We start from the raw sequence: 15000 nt of genomic DNA, 5'->3' as shown, positions 1-15000 counted from the left end.
TCCGAAAGTGAAAGGTTTGAATCCTATACGAGTCTCATTTTTTTTAATTTAGTCTTTGCTTATTTCCAGCCTCGTGAGCTAAATAATTTGGTACTGATGTATTTGAGTAGTCCTAAATTTCTGACCTGGGAAAAATTAGGTCACGTGAGATTTTTGTAAACGGTGTACTGTCAAAAAATGTAATTTCATCTGAAATTACCAGGCGCTATTTTATGAATAGATTTTTAAAAGAACAGAAAATAATTCAATTTAATTATGGTCCAATTTTAATCGTTTTCTGGGTTTTTTTTTTTAATCTATTGATAGAATAGTGACTAGTAATATCTGATGAGATTACGTTCTTTTTCTTCTTTTTTTTTTTTAGATTAGACAGTTTACAAAAAATATCATGAGTCCATAAATTTGAAACTGCTTAAATGCATCAATACGAATAATTGCTTGCTTATTAATATTATTTATACAAACAATAATATCAACAACAAAAGAAGCAACTTTTAATGCATAACTTATTCAAATAAAAAATAAATCTGGTATTAAGATGAAATATATTCAATAGGAACCAACAATTTTTACAATAGGGATAATAATAAAAAATACTTTACAAAATTAATTGATTAAAGTACAAATAAATAGATTTGATACATGAATTTTAAAAAATGTTAAAAAATAATTATGAATTAAGATTTCATTATTTATTATTATTATTATACATTTCAAGATTACCGAAATAAATATGAAAAGCAAGTTTTTAATCCATATAAAAAATCTAAAATATCTGCGATAATATTAATAAATTAGAAAGTCAACTTAGCTAAAACAGAAAAGAAAAGGGAAAATTGAAACAATTTATTTTGATTTTTAATACAATAATTTGATCATATAGGAAATTTCTTTTTTTTTTTTAGTTTATGTTTACTTCAACGAACACAGGAATAAAAAAATAATCAATTACACTTGCTAAATAAAACAAATATATCAGTATTTAGATGTTTTTATGCAAATATTTAAATGTGTCAGGTCATTTTTGTTTGTTTGTTTTTTTTTTTTTTGTTGTTTTTTTTTTTTTTTTGCTTAAAAGTATATAAAATCAGATTTAATATTTGAGCCCACTGCCAAGCAAAGAAACGGATCAGAATATAAAGCATTTGGCTTTATACATTTCATAAACAGTTTAACAATAATAATAATAATAAAAAAAAAAAGGAAAATACTGTCAACAAAATATGTTATCACAAAGAAATATAAAAATAAATTTAAGAAATTTGTAGGCATTTTAAACAAATGTGTACAATTTTCTTGCGGTGACATGGAAGTTGAATTGGTGCTGATAAAAATGTGAAGTACAATTAATAAGAATACATATTAATACAAAAATACATTAATGAAGGGGGGGAATACAGGGAGGAGGAAACACTTTGAAAGGGGCACACACTTTATAGAAGAAAAAAAAAACAATCATGTGTTAACAGAAGAATGAAGATATCTTTTATTTTAATTTAAGGCTAAATCAACTTTTGAACAAACAATGATTCATTTGGACAATACAAAATAATTTCTCTGACAAAAAAAAGGGGGAAAATATTTTTTCCTTAATACAAAAAATGCAGTCAGCTCCCAAATATTTTTTTCTGGGTTGTATTTTCTATTTATTTATTTGTTTGTTTGTTCGTTTTTATTATTATTATTTTAAAGAAGGAAGTTTTTTATGATTTTTGTTTCTTTTTTTGTTTCGTTTTTTCTTTGTTTCGTTTTTTGTTTATTTTTTCTAAGAAATAACATAGAGTGTAATTAAATGGAATATTTGAATCAGTTTTCCTTCAAATTGCCCCCCCCCCTAATACACACACTTGCCAGACCACTTATTTGTTGGCTGTCCGCCCCCTCCTCCTATCATCATCACCATCAACATCATCGCTTTACATAAAATGGAAGCCAAAGGAAAAATGGTCACATGAATGTGATTATCAATAAATTTGATTGAATGATGAACAAGTCACACATTTCCAAAATGTCTAACATTGTCTGCTTGTTCTAATTAGCTGCTACATGGAAACATAAAAGGATACAAGATGATAGCAAAATAGAAAGAATTAGTCTAAAGATTTTAATTCAGGTCAAAAGAGGAAGGGTTTTTTTTTTTTTTGTTTTTTGTTTTTCTTTCTTGGTTCTGCCTGTGTGTCTTTTATGGGTCATATTTTTTGTAATGTTAATTTTTTTTCGATCTTCTTGTCGTTCGAAAAAAGAAAGGAGGAAAATCTGTCAAAAACAATTTCTTAAATTTATGTGAAAATTTTTGAATGTGTTGTTTTTTTTTGGGGGGGGGACTTCTGATATGAAAGATATAAAAAAAAATCAAATTCTTCAATCTATGTGAAAAAATTTTTAATGTTTTTTTTTTTTATTTGAAAAATTAAACTTCAGCAGTTAAATTTTTTCATATCAAAAATATAGAAGAAACAATTTTGCAGTTTATACAAGAAATTTTGAATTTACGTTTTTTTTGGATGGGGCAAACTTTTCGATATGAAAAATATATAAAAAGCTTCTATTTATGTGAAAAATTTCGAATGTATTTTTGTTCTTTTAATTAAAAAAAATTTAGCTATTAACTTTTTTAACATTAAAAATATAAAAAAACAATTTCTTCAATACATAAATTGAAGCACTTGTTTTTTTTATATTGTTTCCCTTTTGTTTTTAATTTTTTAAAAAGAAATTTTTTAATCAGTTTTTTTTAGATGGGTAGTGGGTAATTTCTTCAATATGAAATAATTTTTTTAAAAACATGTCTTCAATTTATGTGAGCAATTTTTTATGAGTTTTTCTTTTTTAATTTAGTGGTTAACTTTTTTAGTATGAGAAATATAAAAGAAAATCATAATTTTGAAAGAAATATTGATTAGAATAAATATCCAAGATGCAAAGAAAACTGACAGCACTTTTCTTGAAAAAAATTAATCATAACAAAACTGTCAGAGAAATTATAACTAATGGCATTTTTATTGGTTTTGTTCCCATTCAACAAATTTACTGATATAATTTCTTATGAAAAAAATCACCTTAAGTAATGAAACACCTGATTGAAATATTAAAAGTAAATATATATATATATATATATATATATATATATATTCCAAAAATATTTCAAGTTTACAAATAATTCTATACACTTTAAGTGAGTACAAATGTTATTACTTATAATAATAATCGGATGAAAAAGCTCAACATTCGAGATAGAACATTGATATAAGAAATTGAATTTAAGCTCTGTATATTAGAACTTACAACAATTTCTTATTCAACAAGGAATACAAGTTGTAAAACTTAAAAATTTCCTTACTCCATGGAGTTTCAAAGAATGGCTCTTATCCTCAGAGGGAAGTGATTAGTAAAAGAATACTCATAGGAAAGCTATAATTTTGCTGGTTAGCACAATAATTGAAAACTACAAATTATGAAAAAAAACATATTTGTGTATTATAAAATAATGCAGAAATGTGAAGTGTGTGTCTTTGTGTGTATATATATATTATATATGTGCGTGTACATACACACACACTTTAAATATTAAAAGTTTTGTTATATAATTATCCAAGTTAAATTAAAATTTCAAAACATCAGATTACAATCCTGAGATCAAAAGACATCTTTCCCTGTTTCGTTGTAATTAATTACTTTAAACTTTATTTACTGTACCATTCTTACAGCATTTTTCTTTTTTCATTTTTTTTTTTTTAATGGCATCATTTTGGTTGGTTTTCTTTTTGAAAAAGAGATATTATTCTCGAAATTATCAAAGACATTTACCATCCCAGCTATATTAAATAGTAAGTTCATATTTACCTATTCATATATTTCTGAATGATTTTGAAAATTGATTATCTCAATAAGACTTTTGTTGTTTGTTCTTGTTCATATGTCATATTACTTCCATACTCTACTATTCTACATAGCTAACAGCTTTCTTATACACTTCTATATTTGTTTACCAGCAATGCTTTTTTTTTTTTTTTTTTTTTTTTTTACACAGTGATCACCACTTATCAAGGCCCGGAAGCCACTCAGGGATAAGGGTTATTGTAAGTACATTACGTTAGGTTAGGGTGGAGATTTGATGAAGTGTTTACTTAAGGGGGCGGTTCATTAGGAATTTGTTAACATTGGACTTGAAGACATCCAAGTTGTAGTCCGGTGGGAAGCAGGCAGACGGGACAGAGTTCCACAGGTGTGCAGTTCTAAGAAACAAGCTTTGTTCATGGAATCCGCATTTTGATTTAGGCACAGATAAAGAGTGGGGGAAATTTTTCACAGTAGATTCAGCTAGACAGGTGTTTTTCATGAAAGATTGGCGAGGGGGGACCAGAGATTGGAGTTCAGACGAGCATATGCCATGGAAATAACGATAAAACAAGGATAGGCTCGCAACGTCTCTTCTGTGGGAGAGAGGTTGCAGGGTAGAGAAAAGGGCATCCCCCACTAAGCCACGAAGTCTATTTTGTACTCTGTCAAGGCAGGATAGGCTGTTTTTAGCAGCTCCTAGCAAACTACCTTTTCCTTTTATACTTTATTATGTTTCACAAGTCATTTACAGCCATTGTACATGTTCTTAAATATGCAAAAATGTCTAATAATGCAATATACAAATTTGACTGTAATTCCGATAGCGCATGATCAAATTTGTCTCCGATCATACATATGTACTCTTATTACTTTGGGTCAACAAGCAACTTGTCTCTGTCGCAGACAGCAACCACAACTTCGGTTACTTACATATCCTCTTTCTCCCCACTCCATTTTTTTATAATTTTGTTCTATCCGGGGATGGGTCATCCGACCGGATGCCAGGCATTTACCCGTTATCTCATACCTCCCATCGTTTTTTTAAAGATTTTAACCACCTCTTTTAGTGCATTTGTTTGTATATCTCTTGCACTTGGTTCACCGGGTATATTTGCCAGGTAGTTTTTGAAATTCTTTTTCGTGAGTTCGGTTGCTCCTATAATCACTAGAATGACGGAGATCTTCCTAAGATTCCAGTTTCTTTTCATGCTGCGCATAAGACCTTGGTATTCCGTTATCTTTTTCCTCTGAGATTTGTTTAACACAGCATCATTGTCAACACCAACTTCTACTAGGGTTGCTTCTTTCAAGGTCACCGATGCCTATCAATGAAGCACGAGTGGTTATTGCTAGAACACAATCCAATTACAAGCAAAAGCTATCTTTATTATTGGAGGACTGCACCAAATACAGCATAATCATGTTGACACATCGGTTCTCGTTAGATCACTGAAGTTAAGCAACATTGAGCCTGGACAGTACTAAAATGGGTGACCATTTAGTGAGACCAGGTGCTGTATGTGCTCCAAAGCCTGGAGAGCTGGGTGCTGCTAGGCTATTCTTACCCAAGAGACACTGCATGAAATAATGTAGCACCCTCACAACCCTGGAGGGTTGAGAGACTTTCGGATCTCTCAGATCTCAGGCACGAGAAAGTTAGTGTTTTTAGTCGATTACATGTTAACAGTCTGAAATAGTTGGCAGTAAAAAGACATTAACAAAAAAACAGTATTTTAGATTTTAGACACTAACTTTAAGACCTGATAGTGTTTTTAAGGACCTGTCCTTAAAAAACAGTATCTGGTTTGGAAGTGAGTGATCATTACCACCTGGTGACCCGGAAGTGGGTGATCATTTTACATCAAATTTATATGTGAAAGCGATTCTCCACTCTAAAATTGAAAGTATTCTCTGTTTGTTTGTTTTTTGTTTTTTTCTTTTTACTGCCAACATTTTCAGGTTGTTTACATGTTATCTAAAAATGTACAATCTCATTTTTTTTTCTTATTAGCAAAGGGTGCAGGGCAACATTTTTACCAACCAAACCTTATGACAAGAATCTGTGACATTGGACACAATTATGAAACATCTTTAATATAAATCTTTCCTGTCTGTTTAAATGTATGTATGTATGTCTAAAACTTTCGACAGAGGCAACAGATTTTCACGAGATTGGTATCATTTTGAAGTTCGACCCTTTGGACAACAAATATCGAAAAATTGGCTAAAAACATTAATTCCTTAATCCTCAACTGGGCACTTTTCTACAAGGAGGGGTCGCTTTTTCTGCTGAGATTTTCGAAAGTCATCCTCTTTTTTCGATTGACTAGCCTTAAATTAAACCTTTGCCACTTCCAGTTTGGCAAAGACGTCACGTTTTTTTCACATTCTTTTCTTCTTTTGCGGTACGGGTTCGTGCCTGCCTACTACCACTTTTTTTTTTTTTTTTTTTTTTTTTGCTTAACACACACCTCCAAACACCGGGGCAACGCCGGGCACACAGTCTTTAATAGAATCCAATGTTTTTTTGTTTTTTTTTTAAATAATTACAGTAGAAATAATAATAAAAAAATCTTTTTTCAAAATCAGTTGGAATTTTTTGAATGGAACAGGATATAAAACTGCCAAAATAAACATTTTATAATATTTTATTAATCAACAATAAAACAATATTTTATTAATCAACAATAAAACAATGAAGAAACATTTTCAAATGAGTCGTTTTTTGTTTTTTCAGGAATATAAACATTTTTTTGTTTTTTTTTTCAGGAATATAAACATGTTTCGAATGAAGAAAAAATAGTTATGCAAATCTGTTTAGATTGCAAAATACAATCTAAAATATAAATAAAAGAAAAAAAAAATGTTTTTTTCTAATATTTCTAAATTATTTTCTGAATGTATTTATCTCTCTCCCATGGCAGGAATATGTGACACAGGGGTTAGGAAAATGGGGTTGAAAAGTCAACGTTCCAGAGTAAGAAACACTCCAGCCTGCAAAAAAGTGTTTGGACAGTCCCACGTGTCAGGCGATTAGCAATAAGCTAACCCTTCTCAAAAAGAGAAGGCAAAAACCTGGGAGGGTGGACCTCCTAGAACTGCACAGGGGGAAATGTCATTACAAGAATGGTTCTAGACTCTGTTGATTTTGAGGGAAAAAATCTCCGGTGAAACTAAATTCTCTCTTAGAACATGTTTGAGTTAATTGATTTATCTGACAGTTCATTTCCAATAAATAAAAACACGTTGAAATCTTTTAACCCCCCCCCCCAACACACACACGGACAATCAAAACTAGTTTATCTTAAGCTGAAAAGTATTTACTTTTTTTTTTTTTTTTTTTACTAGGGAGGTCACTGACACAGGCAAGTAGTTCTATGAAAGAAACTTTGCTTATGAAATTTTTGTTCAGTTTTAGGCACAAATAGAGAGTAAGGAAAATTGTTGATAGTTGTTGGTGGTAGACGAGTGCCTGCTTTAAATGTTCTGAAGGAAGGGGAATACAGATACAAATATGACAGCAGTACTACACACATGGTTTGATAGATTTATTAAATTTTTATATGTGCAAGAATTTTTAACTTAAAAATAGTTTTAAAATATTTTTTTTATTAAAAAAATATTTTTAAACTGAAGGAAAAAGTGAGAAATAATTTATACACTAAGTTTGATATTTTTATACAATTAGAATTATTATTTATTTATTTATTTATTTTTTACATAATAATAAGCATTGATACAGGTTGTTTCTATTTACTTGCCGGGCTTTACATTGCGAGTAATACAGTTGCATTTAAAAGTAATTTTTCCAAGTGGCGAGTAGAAATGATAAAACGCTTATCTTTTGGCAATTGTTTTTTTACCAACAATTTTTCAAAAACTCGTTACTGATTGAAAAATGTCTTTCCAACCATTATTTTTTTTTTTTTTAATAAAATGAGCAAAATCAAATCCTTTTTTCTGTTGTTCTTGGCCTTCGGACCGGGATCAAAGTGTAGTATCTGTTCCGGCAGATACTGCAAGCTATGACTAGCAAAGACCAGATGTGGGGGCAACCCCACATGCCTGACCTTTAACCAGCTCCCATTTCCCACCTCTCGGGAGCTGGTCCCCTTTTTCCCTTCCCCCTCCCTTCACTCCTCACATTAAAAATTGGCCTTGTGCCTAATTTGCTCGGTGGGGGAGCAAATAAATACCATCTGTTCTGCAGATACTGCACTTAAGATAATTTGTACCAGTCAATGGAGGGGAAACCCTCTTTACTGGGACACTTATTATTTTTGGTAACCAGAGTGCCCCCTTTTTGCCTACTTTTAAGGGAGCTGGTTTTTACCCCACATTAAAAACGGCCTTGTGCCTAATTTGCTTTGGTGGGGAAGCAAATAAATACAATAAACAATAAAAGCTTAATAGAACAATATACTCTTCTTTTTTTTTCTTTTTTTTTTAAGAAGACTGTTTTAAAAAACATTTGAAGAAATTCGAATGTTTATACATTCACGTCTCAACATAAGATTAATATTATGATACTTTGTGATTTAAAATTACACTTATGAAAAAAAAAAAAAAAAAATTAAAAAAAACCTTTATGATGTACGTATTCATTATGGAACGAACACGTCATATTCCAAAAATCACATGGGTTTAGCTAGTAATTTTTCTATTTGACTAGTAAATGAAAATATTTAGTTTTCAAAGGTAAATTAAAGATAAATTCGTCCGTAGAGCCCTGAATTGCCTCCTCACGAGGGCAAATTAAGACACAAAGAGGCACTCTGGATTGGAACAAAAATCAAAATTGACTAAGTCTAGAAGTACTTCTCCTTCATTGACCAAGGACAGAAAAGACTAAGCGTAGTATCTGAACAGATGCGGGTTGTTCTTATTTTGTTTTCATTGTAATATTAAGTAATAGAATACAGCATCGTGTGACTGCTGCAACAATAAGCGGCCATTTTGAACACAATTCAAAGTTACATTCAACCTGAATTTCCATAAGACTTTTTCACATATTTGTAAAAAGGTTAAACTCATATCCATCTAATGTATAAGATTATTCTGTGAGATTTTTCAAACATTGATTTTGACTAGCCAATTTTCATTTGCTATTGTTGTGCCATGGTATTGGCAATAAAATAACGTACTTCGCTAGTTTATTTTCTAAATTATACATGCTTGCCCAGACAAACATTTTTAGTTTATGGCCGAAAAATCAAAATGAAGTTATCTTATGAGATCTTCAAAGTTAGACCTAAATAGCATTTTAGTTGGCATGAGAAACTGTGATTCTAATGAGTGTTTGGATGATTAATCAGAGTTGGAATCGAAAAAATTTGAGGGTATCAAAATACCAAACAGAACTGGAAAAATTTTAGCCTAATTTCCTATTTCAAAAACGGTTCCTTTAATTTTTTTTTTTTTTAACTTTATTTTCTGTTGCTGGTGCTGATGATAAAATGATAAATTTAAGATATGTAAAAAAAAAATGTATATATTCAATAAAGTTTTTCTAAATTACCACAATGAAATAAGCTCAATAAAAAGAGATTTATGCTTTCAGAGCATATACAGGGTGTCCCAAAAGTCGCACATCATCAAGGTTTTTATAAAAATAAATATATCTATTTCCTTGTTCATTAGCTCAACAGATGGACAATTCTAGTACACATTTGAGATGTCCCTGAAGACAAAAATGCCAAGAGGGACAGATCTGGTGAGTGGAGTAGCCACTCCACGAAGATCAGTATATGGTGTGCAACTTCTGAGACACCCTGTATATCGATAGTGAACATTTCAAAGCCACATATGCATTTCACATTCATGAATATGAAATAAATACATCTGCAGCTTGGGAATGTTTTCTATATATAAGTAGATGAGGTCCCTCTGGTAAATCAACCTCAAATTAAATTCTACTATCTTAGCGACTATTAGAATCAGAATATGTAATTGTATCAGTATCGGGAATTTAGAACAGAATTATTAATTGTATCAGAATTGGGAAAGATATTGGAATCGTGCCATCACTAATTCTAACTAACCACTTTTCATTTGTTATTGCTGCTCAATGTTATTACCACTATAATAATATACTTTGCAAAAAAAAAAAAACATTTTTAATTATGTATTTCTGCTAACTATTGCTAATATTGAAGCATTTTTCAATTATGAGCCAAAAATAAAGATCAAGTTGTCTCATATGATTTTCAAAGTTGAACCTAAATAGCATTTAAGCTGACATATTCAAACTACGATTCTTAATAGCCAATTTTCGTTTGTTATTGCTGTACTGATATGCCAGTAATATGAAACCTGTTTTCAACTATAACTGAAAAATCAAAATCAGTAAGAGGAATAACTCATATTTTTATTTTAAGAATATAAAAGGAATTGTCTCCCTAACAACTAAAATTAGATTTCTTTTTTTTTTGTACAAGTTTAAAAATATGGAAAAAAATAAAAAATTAAGAATTAAAATGATTCCACTGCATTCTAGCCAATGCTGGGTTCGATCAGCTAGTATTTAAATAAAAGTAATACTTAGCCATTCAAAAGTTTAAAAAAAAAAATAAAAGATGAAAAATAATATTTAGCAAATGAATACAATACGCTTCAATCAATTTACTATGGCAAATTTTATTTCACTTAATACAGATCTAATTAGCCAAAATATTTCATTAAAAATGTCTGTTATAGATTTATGTTTAATGAATTACTACCAAAAAAAAAATTATAAATTTCTTTTAAGAATCATTGCTCTTTAGTTTGCATTTATTTTGATCTGAAATTTAATCCATCAAATAATTTTAATTTGAGCGTCAAGCATAACTAATAACATATGATATGATGTTTGTACATACTTTTTTAATGTTGTTTATTTACAGCTACTAATACCAAGTATTTAAAAATTACATAAAAATAACAGTAAGAGTCGTAAAACTTATGATTTGTGATGAAAAATGAGTTACCTTAGTAAGGATTAAAAATAGTAATAACAAAATTTGAGCCATTAGAATAGGATGAAAAAAATTAAGCCACTAGTAATATCAAAACATGAAACATTTAAAGTAGTAATAACAAAACTTAAACCCTTAGTGTAGTAATACAAACATTTAAGCTATCAGAGTAATATTACCCAAACTTGACTATTTAGTGCAGTAATACCTAAACTTGAGCTATTTAGTGTACTAATGCGTAAACCTGAGCTATTTAGTGTAGTAATGCGTAAACCTGAGCCATTTAGAGTAGTAATATCCAAACAGGATATTTAATGTAGTTATACTCAAACTTGAGCTTTTAAGTGTAGTAATACTTAAACTTGAGCCATTTAGAGCAATAATACCCAAATGTGAGCTATTTAGTGTAGTAATACCTAAACTTGAACTATTTAGTGTAGTAATACCTAAACTTGAGCTATTTAGTGTGGTAATACCTAAACTTGAGCTATTTAGTGTGGTAATACCTAAACTTGAGCTATTTAGTGCAGTAATACCTAAACTTGAACTATTTAGTGTAGTAATACCTAAACTTGAGCTATTTAGTGTGGTAATACCTAAACTTGAGCCATTTAGAATAGTAATATCTAAAGAGGATATGTAAGGTAGTTATACTCAAACTTGAGCAATAAATGTAGTAATACTTAAACTTGACCCATTTAGAGCAGTAATATCTAAACGTGAACTAATTAATGTAGTAATACCAAAATTTGAGCTATTTAGTGCAGTAATACCTAAACTTGAGCTATCTAGTGTAGTAATACCTAAACTTGAGCTATCTAGTGTAGTAATACCTAAACTTGAGCTATCTAGTGTAGTAATACCTAAACTTGAGCTATCTAGTGTAGTAATACCTAAACTTGAGTTATTTTGAGTAGTAATACCTAAACTTGAGTTATTTTGAGTAGTAATACCTAAACTTGAGTTATTTTGAGTAGTAATACCTAAACTTGAGTTATTTAGTACCAAACTTGAGTCATTCAGTGTAGTAATATTCAAACTAGAACTATTTAGTGTAATAATATCACAACTTGAACTATTTAGTGTAGTAATACCTAAACTTAATTCATTACAGAATCATAATATCAAAACTAATTTTAAAACAGTCATTCAAAATTAATGAAAATGCAGTTAACTCAAATAAAAGATTTTTTAGTAAATGATTTACCCTTTCCCTAAAAATAATTAAAAGTAAATATATTTAACACCTTTTAAATGTATCCAATAATTATCACATCTATAAACGTGCCATATAATTTATATATGCAGATTCAATAAAAAAAAATAAAAAAAACTTTCTGTGGAATTATTCGACTTTAACTTAAGTTGTATATAAATTGCTATTCAAACAAAATCATTTTCTAAATGTAAATAATGAAAACCTTTTATAATATTTTATATATATATATATATATATATATATATATATATATATATATATATATTATGGAAATCTGGTGTTACAATAACAGTTTTTTAAAGATAAATGTTGACTGAATCTGTTTATCTGGAAATGAACATGGTTTTTGTTGCTTTTTAAAACATTTTTTAAATATTCATTGTTTTTTTTATTAACATTTTAGTTTTTTTCAATTTACCAAGCCCTACTGACGAGACCAATTAAACATATTTAGAGTTTTATGGTAAACCAGAAAATTCATAATTTAACATGGTTGAAATAATTGTTTGGTGGTAAATGAACATGTTTCAAACTAAAAACTTGGACTGACTCTCTTCACTATATATATGGAATCCATAAAGGATAGAGCAATTTTCGTAGTAAATCTTAAATAGGAGAGCTCAATACATAGCAGAGTAAAAAAAATGTTAACCAATAAGTTGTTTGCTTTTGTCTAGTAAACCTTTCTCATCTACTGCCTGATTTGATTTGAATTTTATATATATATATATATATATATATATATATATATATATATATATATATATATATATATATAGTCTTTGAAGTTTTTAACCTTTAAAACTATACAAAAAAAATATTTTTTATCATTCGTTAGAAAACCATCTAGTCAGTAAGTCATTTAATCCCCTGCAATCACTGCATCAACTCGCTCTCGAATTTACTATAATATCAATAATTTATTTTTCAAGGGATCATCAGTTGTTTACCATGAAACACTGTTTCGGGGATTTAAAAACAATACATATATATATAAACGAAGTAGAGTAAAAATAAAAGTTAAAAGAAAATGCTCACCTAAAACTTAGTCTGATCTCATTATAAATTTATTTCAACCCAATATGGCCTTTTCAAATGAGTGAACTGGTCAAGATTTTTGCCATCCAACTGAGATCATTTCTTAGTCAGCTGTCAAATGTTGACTAGCTTACTTATTTGAAAAGGCCCTATTAAGCTGAAATTAATTCATAATGACATTGGGCTACGTTTTTTATTGTTCTTTTTCTTTTAATTTTTTTGTGTGTGTATATATATATATAAGCAGCATAAATGAAGACCGTAAATTAAAATTTACATGTAAAATTTATTTTTGGACAGAATACCACCAACAAAGATAATTAATAAGTCCTTATTCCGCAGAGTTTCAAAGAATGCAAAATTCTTCTCGTCAGAGGAAATAAACATGTTAGCAAATTTATACATATATCAAAGTTAAAAATTTGCTGGTTTTAGCATTGTCTGAAATTGCATTCTATGACGGTGGTCATATAATGCAAAAACTATTAGTAAAATATTTATAAAAATGAAAAACAACCCGAAAATGGTAATTCCAGGGTGAAATGAAGTCTTTTGGTAAGATCAAGAAACGAAAAATTTTTTTTTTGTTTTCTAAGTACATATATATATATATATATATATATATATATATATATATATATATTCGGAAAATTCTTATAAAAATCAATGTCAAGCTCTATTTCCTATTGTTATCGTATTGAGCTTTTTTATTTGGTTATGATTAATATAAAAATATTAATATTTATATTAGATTGAATTTTACATTTGCTTTTGTTTAATAAACTTTTCTTAAGTAATATATATATATATATATATATATATATATTTGATTATCTTTTGTTTTAATGAAGAATCTTATGTCAACCATAAAATGTAAAATATCACAAACTATGCAATATGAATATACAGATGAAATTTTCAAATATTTCAACAGATAGACCCCAACATCCATGCATATTTATTTTGTATCATTAATTTAATTACGTGTATCAGTTAAGTTTTAAGGGTTGCTTTTAAGAATGATAATGCTATAAATTTAATTAAGTGAAATGAATCTATCAAAGTAATAGTTCGAAACATTAATAAATGAATAGAAAAACGCAACATGATCGAAAAGTTAAAAAAAAAAAAAAAACGTCTACATTTGATTGTATACGTTTTTGTCGCTGTTTAAAATGAAAAATCTTTGTTACTTTAAAAAAAAAAAAAAAAAAACAGTAACATTTGAGATATTTACAAAAAAAAAAAAAAAATTAAAGCAAAGGCAATTGTTGCAATCTTGCAATATCCAAAAATAAGTTCATTTATGGCACAGGTTCAGTTTAATGTTGAGGAATGTAGCTCAGCCTGTGTATTTTTTTTTTTCTCGGTCCCAAAGCCATCAGAGTCTCAGCCAACTCTGAAATGGCTATTTGACTGTTGTTGCTGATACTGTGCAGTTCTAGGAGGCCCACCTTCTCTTTGAGAAGGGGTTAGCTTATTGCTAATCGCCTGAGGTGTCTCTACCGGGAATGTTGACAGGGACTGTCTAGGCATTTTTTGCAGGCCAGAGTACTCTTCCTCGAGAGTGCCGACTCTTCATTGCCACATTCCGACCTTTGTCACATCTACTCGCCGTGAGGGAGATATAAATAACCCCAAGCTAAACCCTCCCTCACACACGCACATACATAAAAAGGGGGCAGTCTGGATGGTTACAAAATTTTCTGTGATTGGTTTAATTGGCATTTCCTGATAAAGTCATCTGGCAATAAAATAATCCCTACTCTTTTTTGAGGGAGTAATACTTGGGAGGATGGCCTCCTCAAACCAAATAGAATCATACTTTGCTCTGATAAAAAAAAACAAAAAAAAAAAAAAAAAACAGGGATGAAATTGTTTTTTTTTCACTTTTGTTTATCCCAAACAATAACTATAGCAAAGAAAATATAAGAGACAACTGTGATA

General features: G+C 29.2%; 1 protein-coding gene, 1 long non-coding RNA gene and 1 pseudogene across 47 annotated transcripts in view; 1 reads left to right on the top strand and 2 right to left on the bottom strand.

Annotated features, from left to right (window-relative positions):
* LOC145296067 (tyrosine-protein phosphatase Lar-like) overlaps nt 1-15000 on the bottom strand; it is a 1305806-nt gene that overhangs the window by 603503 nt on the left and 687303 nt on the right. The gene's annotated exons all lie outside the window — the stretch shown is intronic.
* LOC145296066 (uncharacterized) lies at nt 888-12020 on the bottom strand. The gene is made up of 2 exons (XR_013869951.1): nt 11071-12020; nt 888-11040 (listed from the first exon to the last, which is right to left on the bottom strand). It is a non-coding gene; the product is annotated as an uncharacterized LOC145296066 (long non-coding RNA).
* LOC145296362 (5S ribosomal RNA) lies at nt 5246-5363 on the top strand (annotated as a pseudogene).

Source organism: Euprymna scolopes, chromosome 16, assembly GCF_053919585.1.
Source record: "Euprymna scolopes isolate OS-2025 chromosome 16, ASM5391958v1, whole genome shotgun sequence".
Taxonomy (NCBI): domain Eukaryota; kingdom Metazoa; phylum Mollusca; class Cephalopoda; order Sepiida; family Sepiolidae; genus Euprymna; species Euprymna scolopes.
Note: the sequence above shows the minus strand (reverse complement) of the source record. Positions and strands in the feature narration are given on the sequence as shown.